Below are 20,923 nucleotides of genomic sequence, written 5' to 3' on the forward strand. Positions count from 1 at the left end.
AGCCAAGAGATTAAGTCTCGAGTCCTTGATTATGGCAAATTGTGGACAGTAATTTTGATAATTGTGTCTTTCCCTCCACGCTTTTGGGCAAGTAAAAAGTTCCATCTGACCAGAGTGGGTTCCAGTAGATAATTGCGAGATACTAAATGGGCCGGAGCACACCTTTTCAGACACTATCCATATAACGCTAATAAATACACTCTTAAACAAATGCATGGACAGAACCCATCACCTTGCAGCGAGTAAGCACTCGTACAAATGCCAGCACTCACAAACTTGCAAATTTAAGCTGATATAGACACCAACACACACAGATGCAATCAACCATATTGTGGTTGCTTTATTTAACGTATTATTTTGACACACAGCTCAATGGTTTTTAAATAGATGCTACTACGCGTAGTTGGAAACGGTACTCGTTTTATGAACTAAGAAGGAGGTAAGTCAGCTCTTTTGGCACGGCCTGGGAAAACAAGCATTGGTAAAGCCAATAGGCCTTGCCTATGCCAGAGCTATTGAATTTGCCATTATCACTTAGCCATGTTGTATAGCAGCGTGACTGTGCAGCATGGCTAAAAGTTAGAAAAAAGCACTTTGGTGCAGAGAGAGCTACCGCCGCGTCATAGCACTTTTTTTGCAGCGCAAGAGGGGGCAGGCAGGATGGGCAAGCAAGGACGGGAGAGCGGGCAGGGGCAGTGGGCAAGAAATGATGACAAGAGGGGGTGGGGGAACTGGGGCAGCAACACGGTTAAAGGATAGATGGAACGATAAGAAGCAACATAGAGAAGGGCTCAGTGAGATGGGGAAGAAGCAGCACGAACAAGAGGGCAGTGGGGTGGGATGAAGAAATAGTGCCTCAAACACAGCACGAGCAGCAGACGGGACCTAATCAAGAGGAAGCAATCTCTGCTTGATTCGTGCTCCACAGAAAGAAAAGGAAGTGGCGCCAAGCACACGCTGGCCAATTAGAAGGCAACGAAGAAGAGTGACAATGAACCCAATTAAAGGTCAGGAAAGGGTGGACTCCAAGCCCTTTATTGTGCACAATACCCCTAGCAGCGACTGTCAGCAGGCAATATCTCAAAATGTCATGCTGAGCTCACATGTCAGTATCTAGCCCCATGTTATGGTGTAAATCTTGCTACCTGCCATTAATTAACACTGCCGGCTTGCTTCAAAATCTATAAATAGAATTTGCAGCTAGAGGCAGGGCCTTCAAAAAGCACAGGCCTGTGGAATTATGCCCACTCTGACTCCTCCTTCTGACGGCACTACTCAAATGGCCAATGGTCGGCAGGAGCAGTACATGTCTGAAGCAGGCCGTTAACCCATTGCGCAACACACATTAAAAACTTGCATCATTCATGACTTACTGGATTGTGGTCATAACGAGGACAGACTGGAAGATGGCTGTGATATTTCACCATGAGCATGAATGGGGTGAAGAAGATAAAAGAGAGCCCATGTGTTCACTTAGACTTAGCAGCATTTAAGTTGAAGTGATATTTGTGTATGTGGGTGTGAAAGGAAGGGTGCATTTGTGTTTATTTGCTTGATGAAACACTCAACACAAGCCCAGGCCCAAAACAGTGAATGCATAGATCCTTAATATAATGAAATATTTATATTACAGTTAATAAGCATATACCCTCATTAATTTTTAAATAATTTTTAGCAATAAAATGCTAAATATAAATCCAGCCAGCAGGGGATCCCACATAGCTCTCATCTTGTACTGGAGATCATTGAAGCAAGAATACTTAGAATTCCTGTGGCCCCTACCTCTAAATCTAACAGCCCACATGAGAACCCCCCTCTACCAGGCAACTGCACCCACCCTGAAATTCTAAGAAGAGAGTCATTCTCTCCTATTACCCATCAATGTGCTTGCACTGGTCACACTTGCACAAAAAGATACGAGGATCTTATATTTCCCCTGCTCTGCCCCTGATGCCTTTTTGGTTATAAGCAGGCCGTGGCACATGAAAGAGAATCTGCAGCAGCCGGAGGAGAAAGAAAAGCAACAGAGAATGCAGGCATGCCCACCTAATCTATTGCGAATACAAAAGCTGTGTAGGTCAGTGTGATCAGTATCTTTGGGTCACTGGAAACTCTGAATCCTCCATCCTGCTCGTATACAACGCCTGTTATGCAGGATCAGAATAGGACAGAAAATAGGCCCCAGCACAAAAATAAAAGCGCCCCTGTCCCCCATTAGTGAATTAAATCTCTAGCCCATATTCGCAAAGTATGGCAGTTTTGAACTTGTAAAGACACATTAGACCCGATTACGATGGCCGTCAGACGAGCATCCGACCGCCATCGTAGTGGGATTGGGACCGACCGACAAGTAGTCAGCGGTCCCAGCGGTCCCACCCACCACATTATGAAGCGACCGCCGTGTAGGCGGTCGGACTCATGGCTTTTTCCATTGCAGCTTGTGCTGCGGACCAAAAAGGGCGGCAGCACAAGCCGCCATGGAAAAAGGGATGTTTTTAAACATGCATGCACCATGTGGTACCTGGCACATGATGTAAAGATGTTTGGAGGCACCAGAGGTGCCCCCCAGAACTCAAACCAGAGGCTCACGGAGGTCGGGGCCCTGCAAGGGGCCACCAAAGTCCATTAGTGACAGCCTTTCCTTGCCCGTCGGACCTCCATGGAATGACTGTCTGAAAGTTACTTCGTAATCACTATGGCAGTGCTTGTGCAGGCAGTGCCCCTCGTGTAGCGAATACGATCCGACTGATGAGGTCCAACCGACCTCATCAAAATGCGGCGGTCCGGCTGCTCTGCTGGATGTCAGTCGAGCTGCCACCGACAGCCTGTCGGTGGCAGTTTAACAGCCATCCTAATGAGGCCCATTGTATATGTGTTTTGCAAGGTCTGGAAGATGGCATGGATTTGGGCAGTGTTTTGGTAAATAATGATTTAAAAATATTGGGACACAGAAATATTGGAATTTAAATATTGTGACACATAAATATTGTGATGGACAAATGTCATTGACAAGAATATCGTTTTTTGAGGTAAGTCATATAATTATAAAATTACAATATTTTTGAAGTTATTAATATCATTTTCAATAATATAGTTGTTAAAATATTGTTTTTAAAGATTTTAATGTGTTTTAGCTGACATATTAATTTTATGCATTACTATTGTTTATATGGATGTTGTTCATTGTTTTTACAACATAGCTTGTAATTTTTAGTGATTTAGAATTTTTAAAGCATTTGTAATAGTAATTTGTATTGTTGTAGCAGGTTGTTGGGTTTGCAATTGGGTTCAGGTGGAAAGTTAATCAGGTAATAAATAATTATTTAATACGTTTTATTTAATGATACAATTGATATTTATTATATAATTTATGTAATACTGGTTTATTCTTTAAATATGTTATTTGCGGGCTGTTAGATGTGTAAGGGTATAGGGTGGGAAGTTAGTTAAGTAATAATTAACAATTAACTATTTATTGTTATTTGATTTTTAATTAAGAAAAGTATGGAATACTGACTTATGCAATGTGTTGGATGCGAACTCTCTTCCCTACTGTTGGTAAGACAGCAGTAGGGATAGTAAAATTAACCTCTTTGCAGTTCAACACCTTCCCTACTATTGATACTTGGAGTGGAAATAGTCAATGTCAACCCTCCGAAATCCAACACTTTCCCTACTGTTGCACTGACTGGGGTGGAAATAGCACATTTCAGGCCCCCTGAAATCCAATGCTTTCTCTACTGTTGCACAGACTGGAATTGGAATAGTACATTTTATCCGTCCAAAGTCGAACACTTTTCCTACTGTTGTACTGTTTGAAGTGAGAATAGTAAATTTCACCCTTCTGAAATCCAACACTTTCCCTACTGTTGCACAGACTAGAGTGGGACTAGTAAACTTCACCCCTCCAAAGTCCAACACTTTCTCTTCTGTCAGTGGCGGCTCCTCCGCTAAGGCGGAGGAGCCTCACCTCACCGCTCAAAAGGAAAAAGAAAATAACATATCGTTAATATCATTTTATTTTCCTATTGAAGTCAGTGGCTCTCAGGACGGGGCTGGCCAGAGCAGGGGGAGGAGGGGTTTGCATTCCTTAAGTGCGCATTACTGCTTGGCCGGCCCCAAACAGTGCTTACTTTGCATGTTCCCTATCTGGGTGTATTACACAGCCTTGTGAGGAACATGCAAATCCTCCTAGTCCTCGTCTGAGCACCGACCACGGCACTCTTACCAATCAAAACGCTGCATTACAGTGTTGTGATTGGCTTAGGGGAGCTTAGGAGCCCGGGTGCTTCCTGCTGCCATTGTAGACAGGAAGTAGGAAGAGGACTGAGGAGAGACGGTGGCTGGCAGGCCGCAGTAAATGTTTTTTTTTTCATTTCCACCCCCTGTCCCTCCCACCAGTACCATCCGGTAGCAGCCGCTACTGCCTAATGTTGCTTATACTGGAGCAGGAATAGAACATTTCACCCCTCTGAAGTCTAACGCTTTCCCTACTGTTGCACTGACTGGAGTAGGCATTGTAAATCAAACTCCTCCGACATCCAACAGGTTCCAAGTGCAATGCTTTCCCTACTGTTGCATAAACTAGAGTAGGAATAGCATATTCATTATTCTTAAAGACCAATAGTTTTCATCATATCGGTTAAATAGATTTTATAGCATTACTTGTTTTATTTGTTTATTTTTTTATAATTTTTTTATGTTTAAATATATTTGAATGTTTATAATATTTTTTGGGCTTGCGTTTTTTGTATTTTTCAGTCTTATTAATTTAGTTACTGTCTCCGTTTAATTACTATATATTTTATCTAAAATATATTGTCTTATTCATTTGTTTATATTTTGTATGGTTTTATAGTGTTATAGTGTTTATTTTGTATGTATGATATATATATATATATATATATGTGTGTGTGTGTATATATATATATATAATGTATATAGATATATAATCACATATATAGTGTAACATAATTAATACAAACATGCATTTTATGTTATATTAATTGTATAATTTAAAAATGTAGTACCAAATATTTATATACATATATTTCTTCATATGAACTGTATTTCAATTACATTATATTAAATTTAAATATTCAAATATTTAACATTTACTTCTTTAAACTCTATTTATGATAAAAAATCAACATTTTATCTACTTTTGGATGATGTTAGAGTCAATTTTATTTTTCTTCCAACACACTTGTACAAATCATTATAAGTATAGGAGCACACTATTGTGGTAAAAAATATTTTTGACACAATATTTGTCAAGATATGGTTTGCCATGATATTGTGTCAGTCATCCGATTTGGACTTGTTGCAGGAAATGTTGTTTTAATATCAGGGAAGTAAACACTAAAAAATGGTCCACAAAACCATAGAACACCATCCCAGAGGGGCTAATTCTACCATACAGAACCCTCCTATGAATTAAAATAAACAATTTCTCCCCCTGCATAGCACCAGATTAGGCACACACTTGTTGGTGTTTTATCCATGAGACTGGTGGGGTGCAAGTTGAGAAGCTCCTCATGGAGGCTGACCATTGGGAAGTGTGCAGTCAGAGGTAGTATGGCCTAGTGTGGACAACATAGTTCCACTGAGGAGCTAGACTCTGGTGTGATTTGTCTCCTAGACTACACTGTCTTATTTACTTCCCCGCTCTTGTGCAAACTACAATGCTGGTATAGCCACAGTATTAAAACAGAGCAAAGGGAAGGTAAACAGCATCCTGCATCACCTTTGATTTCCTTGCATCTCTCCCTTAAAGCACCAATTTCACACATGGACTAATCCAGGTATGAAATGCGGTGTCACCTTGGTGGCTGAGAGGAGGGAGGAGTCTGAATGTGATCATCGCAGGCACTTTTTTACCCTTTAAAATTCTGCCGTGCCGTATGCGGCTCGCACCCATTGATATCATTAAATCACCCCACATGTACACACTGCAATAGGACTCACACATATAGAAACACTCAAAATACTCCCAGAAACAAAGAAAAAATGTAGTCTGTATACAGAATCCCACTCCAGGCCTGATTACGAGTCGGACCGCCAGACTTGTGGTGGCGCGATGGTGGCGGTCCAGCCCCATTACAAGTGGGTTGTTGGACTACCCTGGTGCCACTGATGTCACCAGGGAAACAACGCTCCCTGGCACTGCAGCCGCTGGGAGAGGCAGCAATATGCTTAGCGGGACCGAAGAGGTCCCACTAAGCATACTACGAGTTTCTTCTCCGCCGGCGGTCTCATGGAGGTTCCTAATCCATGAAAACTGTGGCGGAGAGGAAACAAAGGGTGCCATACAGGGCCCCCTGTGCCTCCTTCACATAGGGATGCATGCAGGCATGCACCCAAGTTACTGTACAGCATGGACCTTGGAGTCCATGCCGTGCAGGAACCTTGTTGTGCGGTGCCTGTTTCGTAAGGCACAGCATTGGGACCGCCACGCCGCCGGCCTGCCAGACCACTTTAAACATGTAATGTGGTGGGCGGCGGTGACCTTCGTCGGTACAGGAGTGGAGCGGTGGCATACAGCCCACTGCTCAATAGAAAAAATAAAATGCACCGCCGAAAGTAGTAATCAGGCTCAAAGTGACACAGTGATCGAAGTAGCTGCTGTTGACATCTGGTGAGACCTGGAGGTCACATGTTTGACTCCTGACAAGGCCAACTCAGTATTTCTTCTTTGTGGAGTTATTAACCACCTCTAAATTGAGCAACGGGAACACCAGTGATTTTCAAGACTGATAAACTGTGAAATTGTTTTTTAATATTATACAGATAGACAAACTTACAAACAAACAGAAACATAACAGGCACACAACAGAGAACACAAGGTGACATTGACACAAACCAATCACACACGGATATACAGTAATACAGGAACCCCCACACAGACACCCAGAAGTTCAAATTACATACACACAACAGAAACGTGCAAAATAGTCTCAAACAACACATAGGCGTACATGCACATACAGACAGCCTCTTTTTCTCTCTCCCTCTCTTACATGAAAACATTGAAACACTTAACTACTACTAAACACTAAACACTAAAGAAACATGCAAACACACCAAATGCTCAAAATACCTTTAAGAGGCAAGCACCATTCCTATACAGCTATAACATATACACTTAGGCATTAGAAAAACACTATCGTAAAAATAGACATAAAGATGCAAACATTGGACAAAAAAGAGCCAACATCAAATACATCTAAGGCAACACTCAAAAAAACAACTTGGCCAAACAAAAATATGTGCCAGTCTATCTCGACCAGATGCAAATAATCCTCTTCAAGAAAATTCACATCGCTCTAGTCAGTAACAACTGCCCAAGGAAGTGAGAATCAAATAAAAAAATCTGCTACCTGATGTACAGGGTCACTCATCATAAGACACCATTCTCCCTGGCAACCTTAATTCACCATTTTAGGATGACAGAGAGGACTCAGAAGGCACTGCTTCTAACTAGAAGCATAGAGATCCTAGTTAAAAAACACAGCCCTTCAAAGTAGCTGCGACAACCCTCTCGAAAATCCAAACCTCTCACTTTGCACAATATACAAGTTTATAAAATCCCGGGCCTGATTGACAGAAGTAATCTGAGATGAAAGTCCAACTTTATGACTTTCAGTATTCACAAAGGGCATTTACGAGTAGTAAAGTTAGACTTTTAGTCTAAGTTTAGACCAAAAGTCTAACTTAGAGCAAAAATATAACTTTAGTAGTAGTAAAGTTAGACTTTAGGTCTAAGTTAGACTTTTGGTCTAAACTTAGACTAAAAGTCTAACTTTACTACTCGTAAATGCCCTTTGTGAATACTGAAAGTCACAAAGTTAGACATTCGTCTCACATTACTTCTGTGAATCGGGCCCCCATTTTAGAGTCAACCAGGGACAGAAGGAGATAATACTGTGAGGAACTTTTCTGAGGGCAAATGAGCTAATGCCCAATGACCATCGACTGCTGAGAATGTGCAGACAGGGTTATGTGTAAATACTGAGGAGAAGGATATGGGGTTGTTCGGAATACATTTCTCACTATTGCAAAGTGCAATGTAAGGTTTATGAGTTTAATTTTCCACACTGTTAGGAATGTATTTCTTGCTTAGTTTTTGTCGTTGTTTTTTTTCCAATTTTCGAATTATTTTTTTCATCTAGTGTGATAATAATCAAATCATTGACGCACCTGACCTGCATGAAACACTCTCATTCGTGATACACAAAACAACAAACCTAACCTTCTTTGATTGAGACATAAGGAGCAATTTTACTTTTAAATATCGACATTGACAATATTTTGACATGCTAATATCGAGGACAGAATGTCGGGGGACAAAATATTCAAAGGTAAGTGTATATAAGGAAGTATAGATTTACCATTTCTAACTCCACATTTATATACTTTGAAGTTACATGTACCACTTAGGCACAAATATGTGGATTCAGTAATAGAAAATCTAGACGTACTTACTTTTTGATATTTAATTTCTGATATTCTGCCAGTGGCGGCTGGCATCTACAGAGAGGGGGGTGGACATGCATGTGCGTGTAAAATAATATAAAAGAAATAAAATAAAACTCAATGATCTTGGCAACGTCCTCGCTCTGGATCTCTACTCTCACCGACACATGAACCGGATGCTGGAACTCCCTTGGCCAATCCTGCTGCTGCTCTCACCAGCTTGAAAGGAGCGCTAGGGTTGGTGGGAGTGGCCTCACTCAGCACTCCACACTGCTCAGGAGGCTTTGGCTTGCTCTAAACCAGCTGTCTTAAGACAGCCGGGTTAGAGAAGTTTAAAGTGCGCATGAGTGGCTGGCAGTCACAAGACGGCCGGCCAAAAAGACATGAACACTGTAAACAGTGCAATATCAGCCTACCCTCCCCCAAGCCGCTGTCCCTAGCAGCGGCCCAGCCCCCATCCTGATGCTCAGCTCAGGACGGGGGATGAAAACAAAATGGCAATTAATTACCATTTTATTTTTCATCTCTGGGGCTTTGGGGGGATTTTTAAGTGGGGTGATGCTCCTCCGCTCAAACGAAGGAGCCGCCCCTGTATTCTGTCCTTGATATTCTGTCCCATTGATATCTTTGATTCGAAATTCAGGGGGCACACCATAAGAGACAGATAACCTGAAAAGGTGTTGAAACAATTTGAGGGTCTAAGTATGCAAAGGGACCACAAATCGGTCCAACTAAGAAAGTGGGCGAGAATTTCCTACTCCAAAGAAAGCGTGGTTCATAAGAACCGGGTCAAGAGTGTGACCTGTGCAGTGAGTAGGAGAGGATACAAAATTCAGAACATCTAGGGCTTAATTAAGAGTCTGGCGGTCCACGGACCACCAGACTTGTGTGGGCACAGAGGAGGCAGTCTCTCGACCATCCCATTACGATTAGGGCAGTCAAACCACCACTGTCCGCTGCCAGGGTTCCTGGTGGTGTTGCGGTGGTCAGGAGGCATCAATATGCTTAGCGGGACCGACCCTGGTCCCATCAAGCATATTACAAGTTTCCTCTCCGCCGTGGTTTTCATGGCGGTTCCTCCTCCTGGGGGTCAGATTTCACGAAAGCACCCACATGTGAATGAGGTTGAGCCCGATTAGCAACCATGTGATGTCATCTGTCAGCGGCCATAATTATTACAGACAGCCCCATGTGGATCCGGGCAAGGGGTGTCGCCTTACATGAAATGTAGCAATGAACTCGGCCCGGGTGTCAACGAGGCAAATCTCCACCAAAGTCAAGCTGAGCACGTCAGAGCATCCACCACATATTGATTGCACCATTTTATAAAAAAAATAAAAACAATTGTGAGTGTGGATGATGCCTGGCTTCCCGGGTCATGGCCATCCTGCCATGACCCTGGGGCTACTACTAAAATAAAATAAAAACGGGCAAACACAGTGGACCCAGCTTCATGTGGATCCAGCGGCACATTTTGTTTTTTATTTTGGGCACATTTGTGCCGCAGTTAATTTGGCCTAACTAGCAGATGGCTAGCTTGTCTTCCAGGGCTGTTCCGACTGCTGAGACCCCTCAACCCCAGTTAGTGCAATGCACTGCAGCATGTTTTTATTGCTAGTGCCACCCATAGATGAGCAACCTAACATGGCTCTTCCCTGGGTCCTGCCACCTTCCCCTCCTACTCCAGGACATGATTGATTGATAGTGACCATGTCAATCATCAATCTCGACGCCAGCCACCTTTGCGTGACACCTTAGTGTCGACAGCTTTAAACCCCAGACACCTCCATACATGTTTGCGGCTGCGGGGATACTTGTGCCCTGTAGAGGCACACAATATCACCAGGTTGCCCACACACTAATCAGAGACCCACAGAGCTCAGGGTGAGAGTGAGGACCGACTAATGAGGTGATGGTGACTGACTGAGAGTGAGAAGCCTAATTCGGTGAGAGGCACTGCAGACATGTCAGTCAGACCTCTCAATACAACCTGTGGCACTACCTGCAGCTCACAATGTGGCCACCTGGGTACCCAAGACCCCCACACCAAAGACATTCTCTGACTCAGCCTAGCACTGAAGTGGAGACGACAACTAGAAGCACAGGTGAGTCCCTCAGAGCACTGAAGAAGTGGAATGGGGGCAACGTCTGTCAGCATGTGCGAGCAGGCAGGCCAAAGAAATTATGGCATAAAGGACAAATATTTTGGTCTTTCATCTTAAGGTACATCTTAAATGAACAATATATCCTCCAAGTTAAAGAAATTGTCAGTAAAATGCACTCTTTTTCCTTTTACATTTACCAAATGAAAACTCACTTGTTTGATGCAATCACAGCAGACTGTTCCTGTGTGTGTGTCTTCTGTATAGTGCTCCAAGGTCCAAGCCGGCATCTGGAAGCACTGTGAATATGCAAATTATTATTTTAAAGTTGTATTACTCCAGATTACACAGGATATCCTGTCACAGAATGCGCATGTAGAGATTTGAGGTTTATTATAAAACAACTGTTTCAAAATGTATATTTTCAGTAATACACAGTCACACTGTAGCTCAAACCTTTACTATATTCAGTAAAAGAGAATGCTCTAGAAGTAAGCTTGTAACAATTTTAGATTATTTGTCACCATGACGCGTCATGTGACTCCAAAGACAAGCTCAGCGTATTTGTGTGTGGCAGGAAGGATTGTCATGTTTCTCAAGCAAGCACACCAGCCAGTTATTCATGTTTTGAACATGGAAGGGGCAGTAGATTAGTGACCTTCCAATTTAGGTGTTTTGCAGCAAGATCTTTTTAGAGCTTCTCATTCCTCAAAAGGGACAGTTTCTGATATTGATCTCTTCCAATGTACTTCATGGATTGGTTTTACTCAAGAGAAAGTGTCACTCCAAGTGCCACTCATTTGGTCATTGAATGTCACTCATAAGTACACTGAAACCATGGAAATGTCACACATAAGGATTCAGAAACCTGGGCAGCTATGATGTGGTACCCTGGTCTGATACATTTCCTCTAGATGCTATGACCCCTCCCATCCGTCATCCATGTCACTGACAGAGTTCCACTGTGAAAATGAATGAACACCAACAGGGAATTCAATCTATTCTTTATTCAAGAGCCCCAACAGGAAGCCATTGGGTGACGAGGCAATTGACAGACTCTACTGGACAGGTAAGATTCAGCACTGTGACAGCCTTAAAGCAGCACCCGCAAGGTACAGCTGACATTGGCCATGCTCACGCCAGCGTTCATGAATGCACCAGCATCTTAACGGTGAACGGATAACCATTAAAGCACCAACTTCACAGGTAGCACCAGGTCCAAGAGGCTCAGAGTTATTTTAAGATATGGGAAAAGTGTCTGACTGCCCAGGGTCCCTGCTGTTCAAGGGGGACCAGGGAAGAGATTTGTCTCTCTACATCACACCATTGCTCTATCTCAACCTGTTTGCCTTTGTCTGGCTACCTCTACTCCTGACTCACTTTACCCAGTGTCATCTAAAGGGTCCCTCAGCCAAGACATATTTAGTGTTTTTTAGGTCACCGTGATTCTTATAATTTACCATTTAATTCAATATTATTTGATATCTTGCATGCCCGAAATAGCAGAGAACATGAAATAAAATTCAAAGTTGTTCTGGACAAAGGATACCAAAGTATGTCTGTATGGGCCCCCAAAAATTGTTATGCACACCTTGGAGCCAAGCCCAGCTGTCAGATGCCACAAAATACTGTCACGTGGCACTGAAGCAAGCAAAATACTGGCAGAAACATCGACAATGGACACAATGATGTCTACATGTATAAACGGTCCCACACAGAACCACTTATCCACTGAAGAGAAAAGCATGCGCACGTGCCCATAGGTATTCAAACATATTCTTACAGTGCAACAAACACACCAACATACAGAAGCATACAATCAGAAAAATACGCAAACAAACACATAACAAAGCCACAGACAGAAAGAGACGAAAGCTTTGAACCAAACGCACACATTATGCACATGTATAAGAGACAAGTAAAGACAAACAGGTCAGCAGTTTGATGTGTGTCCAATACGACCTACCCTCAGGATAAAAATGTCAGTAAATCTGGCACTGATGGAAATGGCATAAGGGTCCTGCATCCACAGCATGGTTGTCTGAGCGATAGCAGTCCTGGGCAGAAAACTTCCAGTGTGTGAGCTACATTTGCTTTTGAGTCCTGGAAATGGATCCCCACTTTGATGGACCGTTTCCAGATCTCACATACGTGATAGTAGTTTTATCGTGGTATCATTGGCTGGTGTGACTGTTGCCATGAAGCGGCTCACAACATGCAGGCAACAGATGTTGAGGCAGAAAAATCCCTGCTGTAATAGAGGCCGAATCAAAATGACATTACTGTGTTGGAGGTGGTGTCTCTGCTCAGAGATTAACTTAAGCCAGTGGTTGCCGGTGGGGCCCACCTGCACTCGTTTCTGGGGACTGGCATTTATTTTTTCCTCAACAGACTATGACCTAGAGCAAGAGAGAGAGAAAAACATAAAGGAGAAGAAGGAGGAAGAGAAAGACGGAAAAACAGTGACAAAGCGAGGAACCAGAGAAGAAAAGTAACCTATAGGAGTGAGATAAAGATATAGAGAGTGTCTGGTAGTGGATGAAAGAGGCATGAGGACTCATCAAGACTACATAGCCTTGATATTTATCACCCTGACCTTCAAGAGCGCTGCCTTGGGCCCCGGCACTTATTCTTTTACAAATTAAACACAGTCTCCACTACACCAGCTGTTTGGCTGCAGAACCACCAAGGCTTAAATGTCTGATTCAGAGTTGGGTGGGAATAGAGCATCTTCTGCTTTCAGGTGGTTATGGTGAATTTGAAGGAGAATCTGCCATTGCAATGTGTCCCAACATTAGTGGGGTGTGGTGGAGGAAATTCCTCCAGGGGGTTCTGCTCAGGACTTAGAAAATCAGAGGATTTTCAGACACCTCTGAACTATCAATCAAGCCCACACACAGAGGCAAACACTCATAAATGAGGTCCATTGGCTAAGATGCCAACTTTAGAACCTGGGGATCTCAGATGAATTCCAGTCTCTGCATTTCACTGAAAATCGTCTCATTCTGGGAAAATCAACAAATCCCCTTGCGCCTAAAAATCATAAATATGTGAAATTAATTTGTAACCTGCAAGGCAATGGTGTAGTTCACAGAAGTAAATCTCCACTTTGGGTTTCATTATGAGTTAGTAGGAATATTGTATCTTTATCCCGGCTCCTGGAATTACTGATACCAGTGGTAGGGGTGATTTGGGGAATTGGACATTTGTGAGTGATTACAAGTTTATTCTCACATGGAGAATGACGCCGAGATTGGGCCGTGCTGCCCCTGATTGCCATGGCAATTCTGAATGTGTGGGCCCGTTCGCACTCGAAAATGTTTGCAGCTATTTTCTGATGAAATATCTTGGGGAGTTGAGAAATTACCTGGAATTCCTGCATCACTTGCAGTACCAGATTAAACTGGCAGCACTGAAGCAAAACTGGGATTATGGTGATCTTGATCACATGATCTTGTTTTGCCTTAGAACGGCCACCTGACCCTATAATGGTCATCAACTAGGTGTATAAATCCCAATACGTACAAACATAGCCTACTCATGCAGATTTAATAACACATACTCTATCCTTTACTACAAACCTTATTTTAAAGGAGACTTTCTTAATCTAGTGATTGCTTTCTCTTAAAATTGCTTATTTTTCTAAATTCTCCAAGCTATATTGCTGGTATATGAAATTCCTTCCTTATTGTCCCTTACAATTTAAGTAATTTATGGTATAAAATGGTGGGACATAGAGCAAAAAAAAGCAAATCATTGCTCATCTGTGACAAAAGTAAGTACCATTGTCCATAAGTTTTTCTTAGGAGCCCACAACTAGAATTGCTGAATGCTGGATTTCTAAATTCAAAGGTTGCCTAGACTTGATTCCACCTCACACCTCTTTCTTCTACACTTCCTGTTTGTTTATCTTACTCTTGGAAGTTCTTTTTGATCCACGCTACCTCCCTTTGTCACTGTTTTCAACCCTGTCTCCATCTTCTGAATTTCTTTATCTTTTCTGTGTCAACGTCTAAATATGTCCATATGTCCATAAATGAGTGCCAGTGCCCACCATCTTCAATCACTTGCCCAAATGAAGGAGGCACCTTCGCATACAGCGTCAGTATCGCAAACAGACCAATAGCCAAATCAGCATTGCCACTTAGCAGCAATGTACACATACATTATCAGCCTCCTGCTCTACAGCGGCTGTTCTTCGACACCTGAACAAGCGCTCCTGGCTCAGGTTCCGCGAACTCTTTCATGCAAACTAATTGTATTAAGGAAGTTACATCCACAGCCAGATGGGCTACTGGATATCATACCCTTCCCTGTGGTGGATCTCACAAAGTGTTGCATATCAACTAAAATAGATCATTTCCATGCTGCATGCCAGGGGCGTGGCAGCCAGACAATTGGACATGCTATGTTGTTGTTCCGATCTGTAAAGCACACTATCACCCGGGAGGGTATCCTGGCACTGAGTGGATTGGTAAAAAAAAAAAAGTTCCCTTGGATGGGATACAAATTAATCCACTCGCACTTCTATCAAATCTCTCTTTCCTACATACTCTGATGGCTAAGAATTTAGGCCCTTATAAATCACCTATTAGTTTTGATAAAAAATATATTCCTCAATTTAATTCAATAAAAAGACAAATACATATTATACACCAATTACAAAAACCATAATTCATTCATTAAAAACAATTAAAAAAGGAGAATATACAGAGACAATAAACTATGTCTTTCATGTGTTAATTAGGCCAGACATGTAGACAGCATAGAACATGGATATAAATTTCCTGTCTCTAGCTTAATGCTGACTCTCGCCCAAATTTAACACCACTCTATTAGCCGCTTGCTAGTTTACTGTCTCTGTATATTCTCCTTTTTGAATTGTTTTTAATGACTGAATTATGGTTTTTGTAATTGGTGTATAATATGTATTTGTCTTTTTATTGAATTAAATTGAGGAATATATTTTTTATCAAAACTGATAGGTGATTTATAAGTGCCTAAATTCTTAGCCATCAGAGTATGTATGAAAGAGAGATTTGATAGAAGTGCAAGTGGATTAATTTGTATCCCATCCAAAGGGAACTTTTCTTTTTTGACAGTTCTTGGGTGCTCCATCCCTTTGGATTTACGAGCCCCCTCTCCTTGAAATTCAAGTGCTGAGTGGATTGTACTGCAGTTGTACTTGTATAGTGCTTCATACCTTTCATATTTCACCATTGCTATTTCCAGTAGAGATGTGCAAGCCAGCAAATGTATAGAGAAAATCATCAATATCCGAGTCAAGGGTCTAATCAGGGTAAAAGGGCTCAAGCAAACACTGATTTGGCATGCAAATCTTGAAACAAAGTTTGATCAAAATATAATAAAAAACCTTTCAGTTTTTTTGTGTGGAGTTTTATATACCACAAACTAGACCCGAAGGTATCAGAGCACTTTACATGAGCACCAGTGACGTTACAGATGGACGTACTCATTTTTGTTAGGCACGGGGAGATTAAGTGATTTGCCCAGAATCACAGAATGTTCAGCGCCCCTGCCAAAACTCAAGCCTGGTTCCCCAGCTCCGAGGTTGACCGCCCTAGCCGTTTGGCCACATTCTAGCTGAAGAAAGTTGTTTCTTCATCCTATATTCTTTAACTTAGTAGTGCATTGAATCACATGTATTAAAAGTTGAAGCAAAAAGGTAATAAGAAGTTTTTGTATTGTAAAAACTTTATTGGGAGGGAATGTGCCAGTGCCAGGCATGCTTTGCCAGGCTATAATTTGGCTCGCTAAAATAACATCAAAGACTGAGCCATGGGAAGTCACTCAGCCCAATTCAGGCTCGAGCCATTCCTGCCTGCTTATCGCTGAGCATATTAGATTGTTTATCAAGAAACAGAGTTCTGAGAATTTACGAGAAAGCACACAATGCTCAGCACGAAGCCTTTGCTGTTTTTCCTAGAAGTTTATTCTTGGCACACCAGGCTCATTCTAAAAGGGTAAAAGTACCTTTTCTCGCATTTTCTAATTCTTTGCAGAGAATGTACAGTTTGTTTGCTTCACCATTTCTTCTAATGTATTTGGTTCTGCGCCTGTGAAATCAATGGCAAATTGACAAAACAGTGCAGTAAGTTTAAATACCACGCGCAAAAAACTAATTATGAAGGCTGTATTCAGAAGTTATTCCCTATTCCATTGTGCAACATTTGAAATTGGGCACACCAGTCATCCAATACCGTGTCCTAATGGTATTTTTTCAGGTGTATTTTGCACCTAACTCTACAGAACACTCAGAAGGGGACCACTAGATTTGTTTCACAAGACAGATGCTACGGTACAGACTAGGCCCAGACAAAACTTCTGTTATGCAGGCACTATTTTGCATAATTTCAGAGCACGGGAACAATGCAAACCCCCAGTAGCGGCTTGCACAGGAAAGTGTGGCGAGGCGGGGTGGGGTGAGGTGGGGGGTGGATGAAGTCGACAGACGACGAGATAAGTGATATTAAATAAATAAAGAAATAAAAGCACTTATGCATCATTATGTGGATAATCAGTTTTCTGGTTACGGTTTGTAGTGATTTATGTGTAATTATTAAATATTGGGAGGAAAGTAACGTATAGGGCAAGTAAGAGATTTACTTCTTATGCAGAGATTTCTCCGGTGATCCATTATCTGTCCAATTCTTGCACTCAGATGAGCTTGCATCTATGGAGGGTCTCCAGCTGGGGACTGATTCAAATTACGGAATGTCTACATTCATGGTGAGTCTCCTCCTATGGACTCCCTCCAGCTATGATAAACTTGCACCGGTGAGGAGTCCCTAGCTATGGAGTACTTCTAGCAGTGCCGTGCTGGAGGTAGTGGGGTGTCTTCAGCTATGACGTTCCTCCAACAATTTGTGTCTAAAGGTATAGGATGTCTTCAGCTATGGACTGGCTTCAGCTATAGGGTGCCTCGTGGTGCGGACTGTCTCCGATTATGGGGTGTCTGCTGGATCAAGTGTATCCTGCTACGATGGGCCTTGAGCTACAGACTGATCTTCAGCTATGAGGTGTCAGTCTCCAGCCAAGTGATATCTCTGGCTATGTGAAGTCCACACGTATGGGGTGTCTGCAGCTATGGACGGAAGTTATGGACTGTTCCCAGGCAGGGAGTGCTTCCAGCCATGTGAAAAATCCAGTTATGGGGTGTCAGACTGTCTCCATATATAGTTTCTGCAGCTATGGCATATCTATAGTTATGGAGTGTCCCCAGAAATGGTCTTCCGCAGCAATTAACTGTCTCCATCTATGTCTCAAGATATGGAGTCAGCAAACACAAGATATGGAGTGTCTGCTGGTATAGAGTGTCTACTGCTATGGAGTGTTTCTAGTGAATGGAGTATATCCAGCTATGAATTGCATTCATTTATGGGGGGGTCTCCAGCTACGGTGTGTCTCTAGCTGGTAGAGGATCGCCCTATAATGGTCACACTATAGCTGTCATTCATTGCTATTTTCAATACACGTTTTGAGAGGTAGTGTTGATCAGTATTCCTGCTGCACACAGCACCATCCTAAAATGATCAAACCAGGATCATGGCTCTCCAGGCCTCTACACAAAATATATGTGCCTCTTTATCATTCTATCACCTGACCCAAGCTTTCTAAAAGATCTGAACAGAAAAGAGGTTTTATGGGTCCATAAACCCAACACAGGTGTCCATAGGAGAGCGCATTCTCTCTTCTTACGAGTCACAGCTTTATTTAAACCTGAACAAATTACAGGTTATTATCCAACAGATGTCTACTTTTACAACATATTACTCTATAAACTTCATATTCACCAGATGAGTTGTATTGAATTATCACAGCAGAGGATCGTTTAGGGCTTTCTCACCGGTAGTGTAATAGCTAATAGTGACCAAAATGCATGTTCTTGAAGGACCTTTTCCCAGATTGTAGGTTCCCAGAGTTCCAAAACCTGAACACAGTAAAGTTACCTACAGAACCCTCTCGTCAAAAAAACTGATTCTAAACTCCAGGTACTATGCTTAAGTTTACTGTAGGGCAGGTGTTCTCTCTCGCTGGAACATGGTGCTTTTTATCCAGGCCTGGACCAATATAGGCTTTCTGACACAAATTAGTTTTCCCTTCACCAGAGATCCATACCATTCACCATGTTCTTTCCACACATGAGACCACAATAGATGGCTTGCTGGGACTCAATGCAGTAAATGTGATGTTTTATAAAAACAGTATCAGTCTGCATCTCTCAACCTTTGGTGCTTGAACCGTTTGCATGATAATAAACCAGTGCTTAATTTTAGCCGGTGGTTTCCAGTGCTCAGCACCAGCAATTCATTGTCAACACCGGCACTTGTAACAGTCTGCCAAAAGGTGGTGCTGTCTGGATAATATAAAGAGGACCAGAACAACAGTTAATTACTAATCCAATTTACATTAAAAATGACTATTTCCTGCTGCCCAAGCCCTTCTTATTGCTTTGGGGACCGGGAATAGTCCGAAGTGTAATAGTTAGTAGTTGTGTTGTTACTATCATTGACAGCATGGCAGGGGCAATGTGTGGAGCAAGCTGTGGTGGCCTTTTGACGAGAGCCCTGGCACTTATTTTTCTACAAATAAAGCACTGGAATAAACCCCACCATGTAATTCATGACCTTCCTTAATGCAGAAAGGTTGCAAACAGCAACATTTTCACTTTGCCACTATCAGTATTTTTCTTTGTACAGTCAGTAGATACTGGGGCGTTCTCAAGTGTGCATCTTGGCTCAGGCTACCCCTGTCCAGCTCAAAAAAAGTAAACAGTTACAGAGTGTGTCTTGACTCCTGGAGTAGTGAGATTGGCCTAATCTAGGAGATGGATATGAGTTATGAGCTCAGATATTATACCACAATGAAATAACACTTAATACAGGCATATCTAAAACCAGAACCATACATTAGAAAGAAATGTCTTTATTTACATTATTGAATAATGGAATATTCAAATGAGGATCAACTAAGAAAATCACAAGGTTCTAGGAGCTTCCTGTTAGGAAAAATCACCATAAATGTAATTTTAGTAGTGCAGACTCAGGGCGCTTCCGGTACTGGAACACTGAGCCCTAAGGCTCATGTTATCTAGAAGGGAAAGATGGCCATAGGCAATGTTGGTTCATCAATGCCCATAGAAAGAGGAGTGAGCTCAAGTTTAATTAAACATCCTCCTTATAGCACATAGAAGTTCACTTGTGGACAAGAGAAAGACACTGAAATACATGCAGGTTGTTTGTAAGAGATCTGTTTGTTTAATAATTTAACTTTTAAGGGGAAGTGTGAGTTCTTAGCCAAATCTTAGCTAGGTAAATCAACAGCTAGCCACAACGCTGTAGAGGGTTGTAAACACATAGGGGCAGATTTATGAGCCCCTTGCGCCACTTTTGTGTCACTTTTAACATGGGAAAAGTGACGCAAAAGTGGCGCAAGGGGCTCATAAATCTGCCCCATATAGTCTAAACATCAAACCTGCCCTGCACAAGAAACACTAAATAAATAAAACGAATTACATTGCGCGCCCTGCAACGCCATTTGCGTTGCAGCGCGCGCACTGTAATTCGTTTTATTTATTTATCTACTTAACTCCGGTTGGCCGTATGCCGGAGTTTACTGCCCCCCACCCTGCCCCTCCTCCGCCCTGCCTCACCGCCCCGCAGCACTCCCCCGAGGAGCCGCCACTGTTTTATTGCATATGTTGCCGTTTGCACCCTTTTTGGGAATCCTTTGCATTCAACGCCATATACATTTTGCTTCAATCATGAATTATTGTAAGTAAATTATATTTTGTTATTCATATTGGCCCTTTATTAATGCATTGTAAACCTTTTAACAATCTTTCTCCACATTATTTGCTTGTGTGGATATTGTCTATACTTTACCTGAGATTATTGTTTTCTTAAAACTATCCAGAGTGGAAAATGTTCTTTGTATTGTTTGAGAGAAGAGTTTTGTTGAAATCTGCTGATTATTGTTCGGATTACTGATTATGTGACCCTGCTTATAACCTGAACTACCTATAAAAGAGATGTTGCTATTGCACAAAAGCAGTGGGTGCAAAACTCACATTGTATGGGGTGGATGTCACACCAATGAATTATTCCCCGTGATTTATGACACCATACTTGTGTGAATTGCTGATTACAACCTATGGGACGAGTAGGTATGAGTGCATTACTCGGGTTTTCTGAGTTCATTATGTATGCTAGATATGCGACACATTTATCTCCTTAATTGCACTAAAAGCAGTCGTTTCAAAGCCATATTTCATTGGGATGATTCATGCACGTGAATAATGTGCTATAATTCATTGAAACTAAATC

General features: G+C 42.1%; 1 protein-coding gene across 3 annotated transcripts in view; it reads right to left on the reverse strand.

The window, feature by feature from the left end:
- Positions 1 to 20,923, reverse strand: part of LRFN1 (leucine rich repeat and fibronectin type III domain containing 1) — a 708,919-nt gene that overhangs the window by 250,218 nt on the left and 437,778 nt on the right. For 2 of the 3 annotated variants that reach the window (XM_085624961.1, XM_085624960.1), the window contains exon 4: positions 10,793 to 10,876. The exons of the other annotated variant lie outside the window; for it this stretch is intronic. The gene's annotated coding sequence lies outside the window, so the exon portion shown is untranslated. The remainder of the gene's footprint in view (positions 1 to 10,792; positions 10,877 to 20,923) is intronic. 3 annotated transcript variants of the gene reach the window in all.

The sequence above is a fragment of the Triturus cristatus genome, chromosome 9, assembly GCF_964204655.1.
Source record: "Triturus cristatus chromosome 9, aTriCri1.1, whole genome shotgun sequence".
NCBI lineage: Eukaryota > Metazoa > Chordata > Amphibia > Caudata > Salamandridae > Triturus > Triturus cristatus.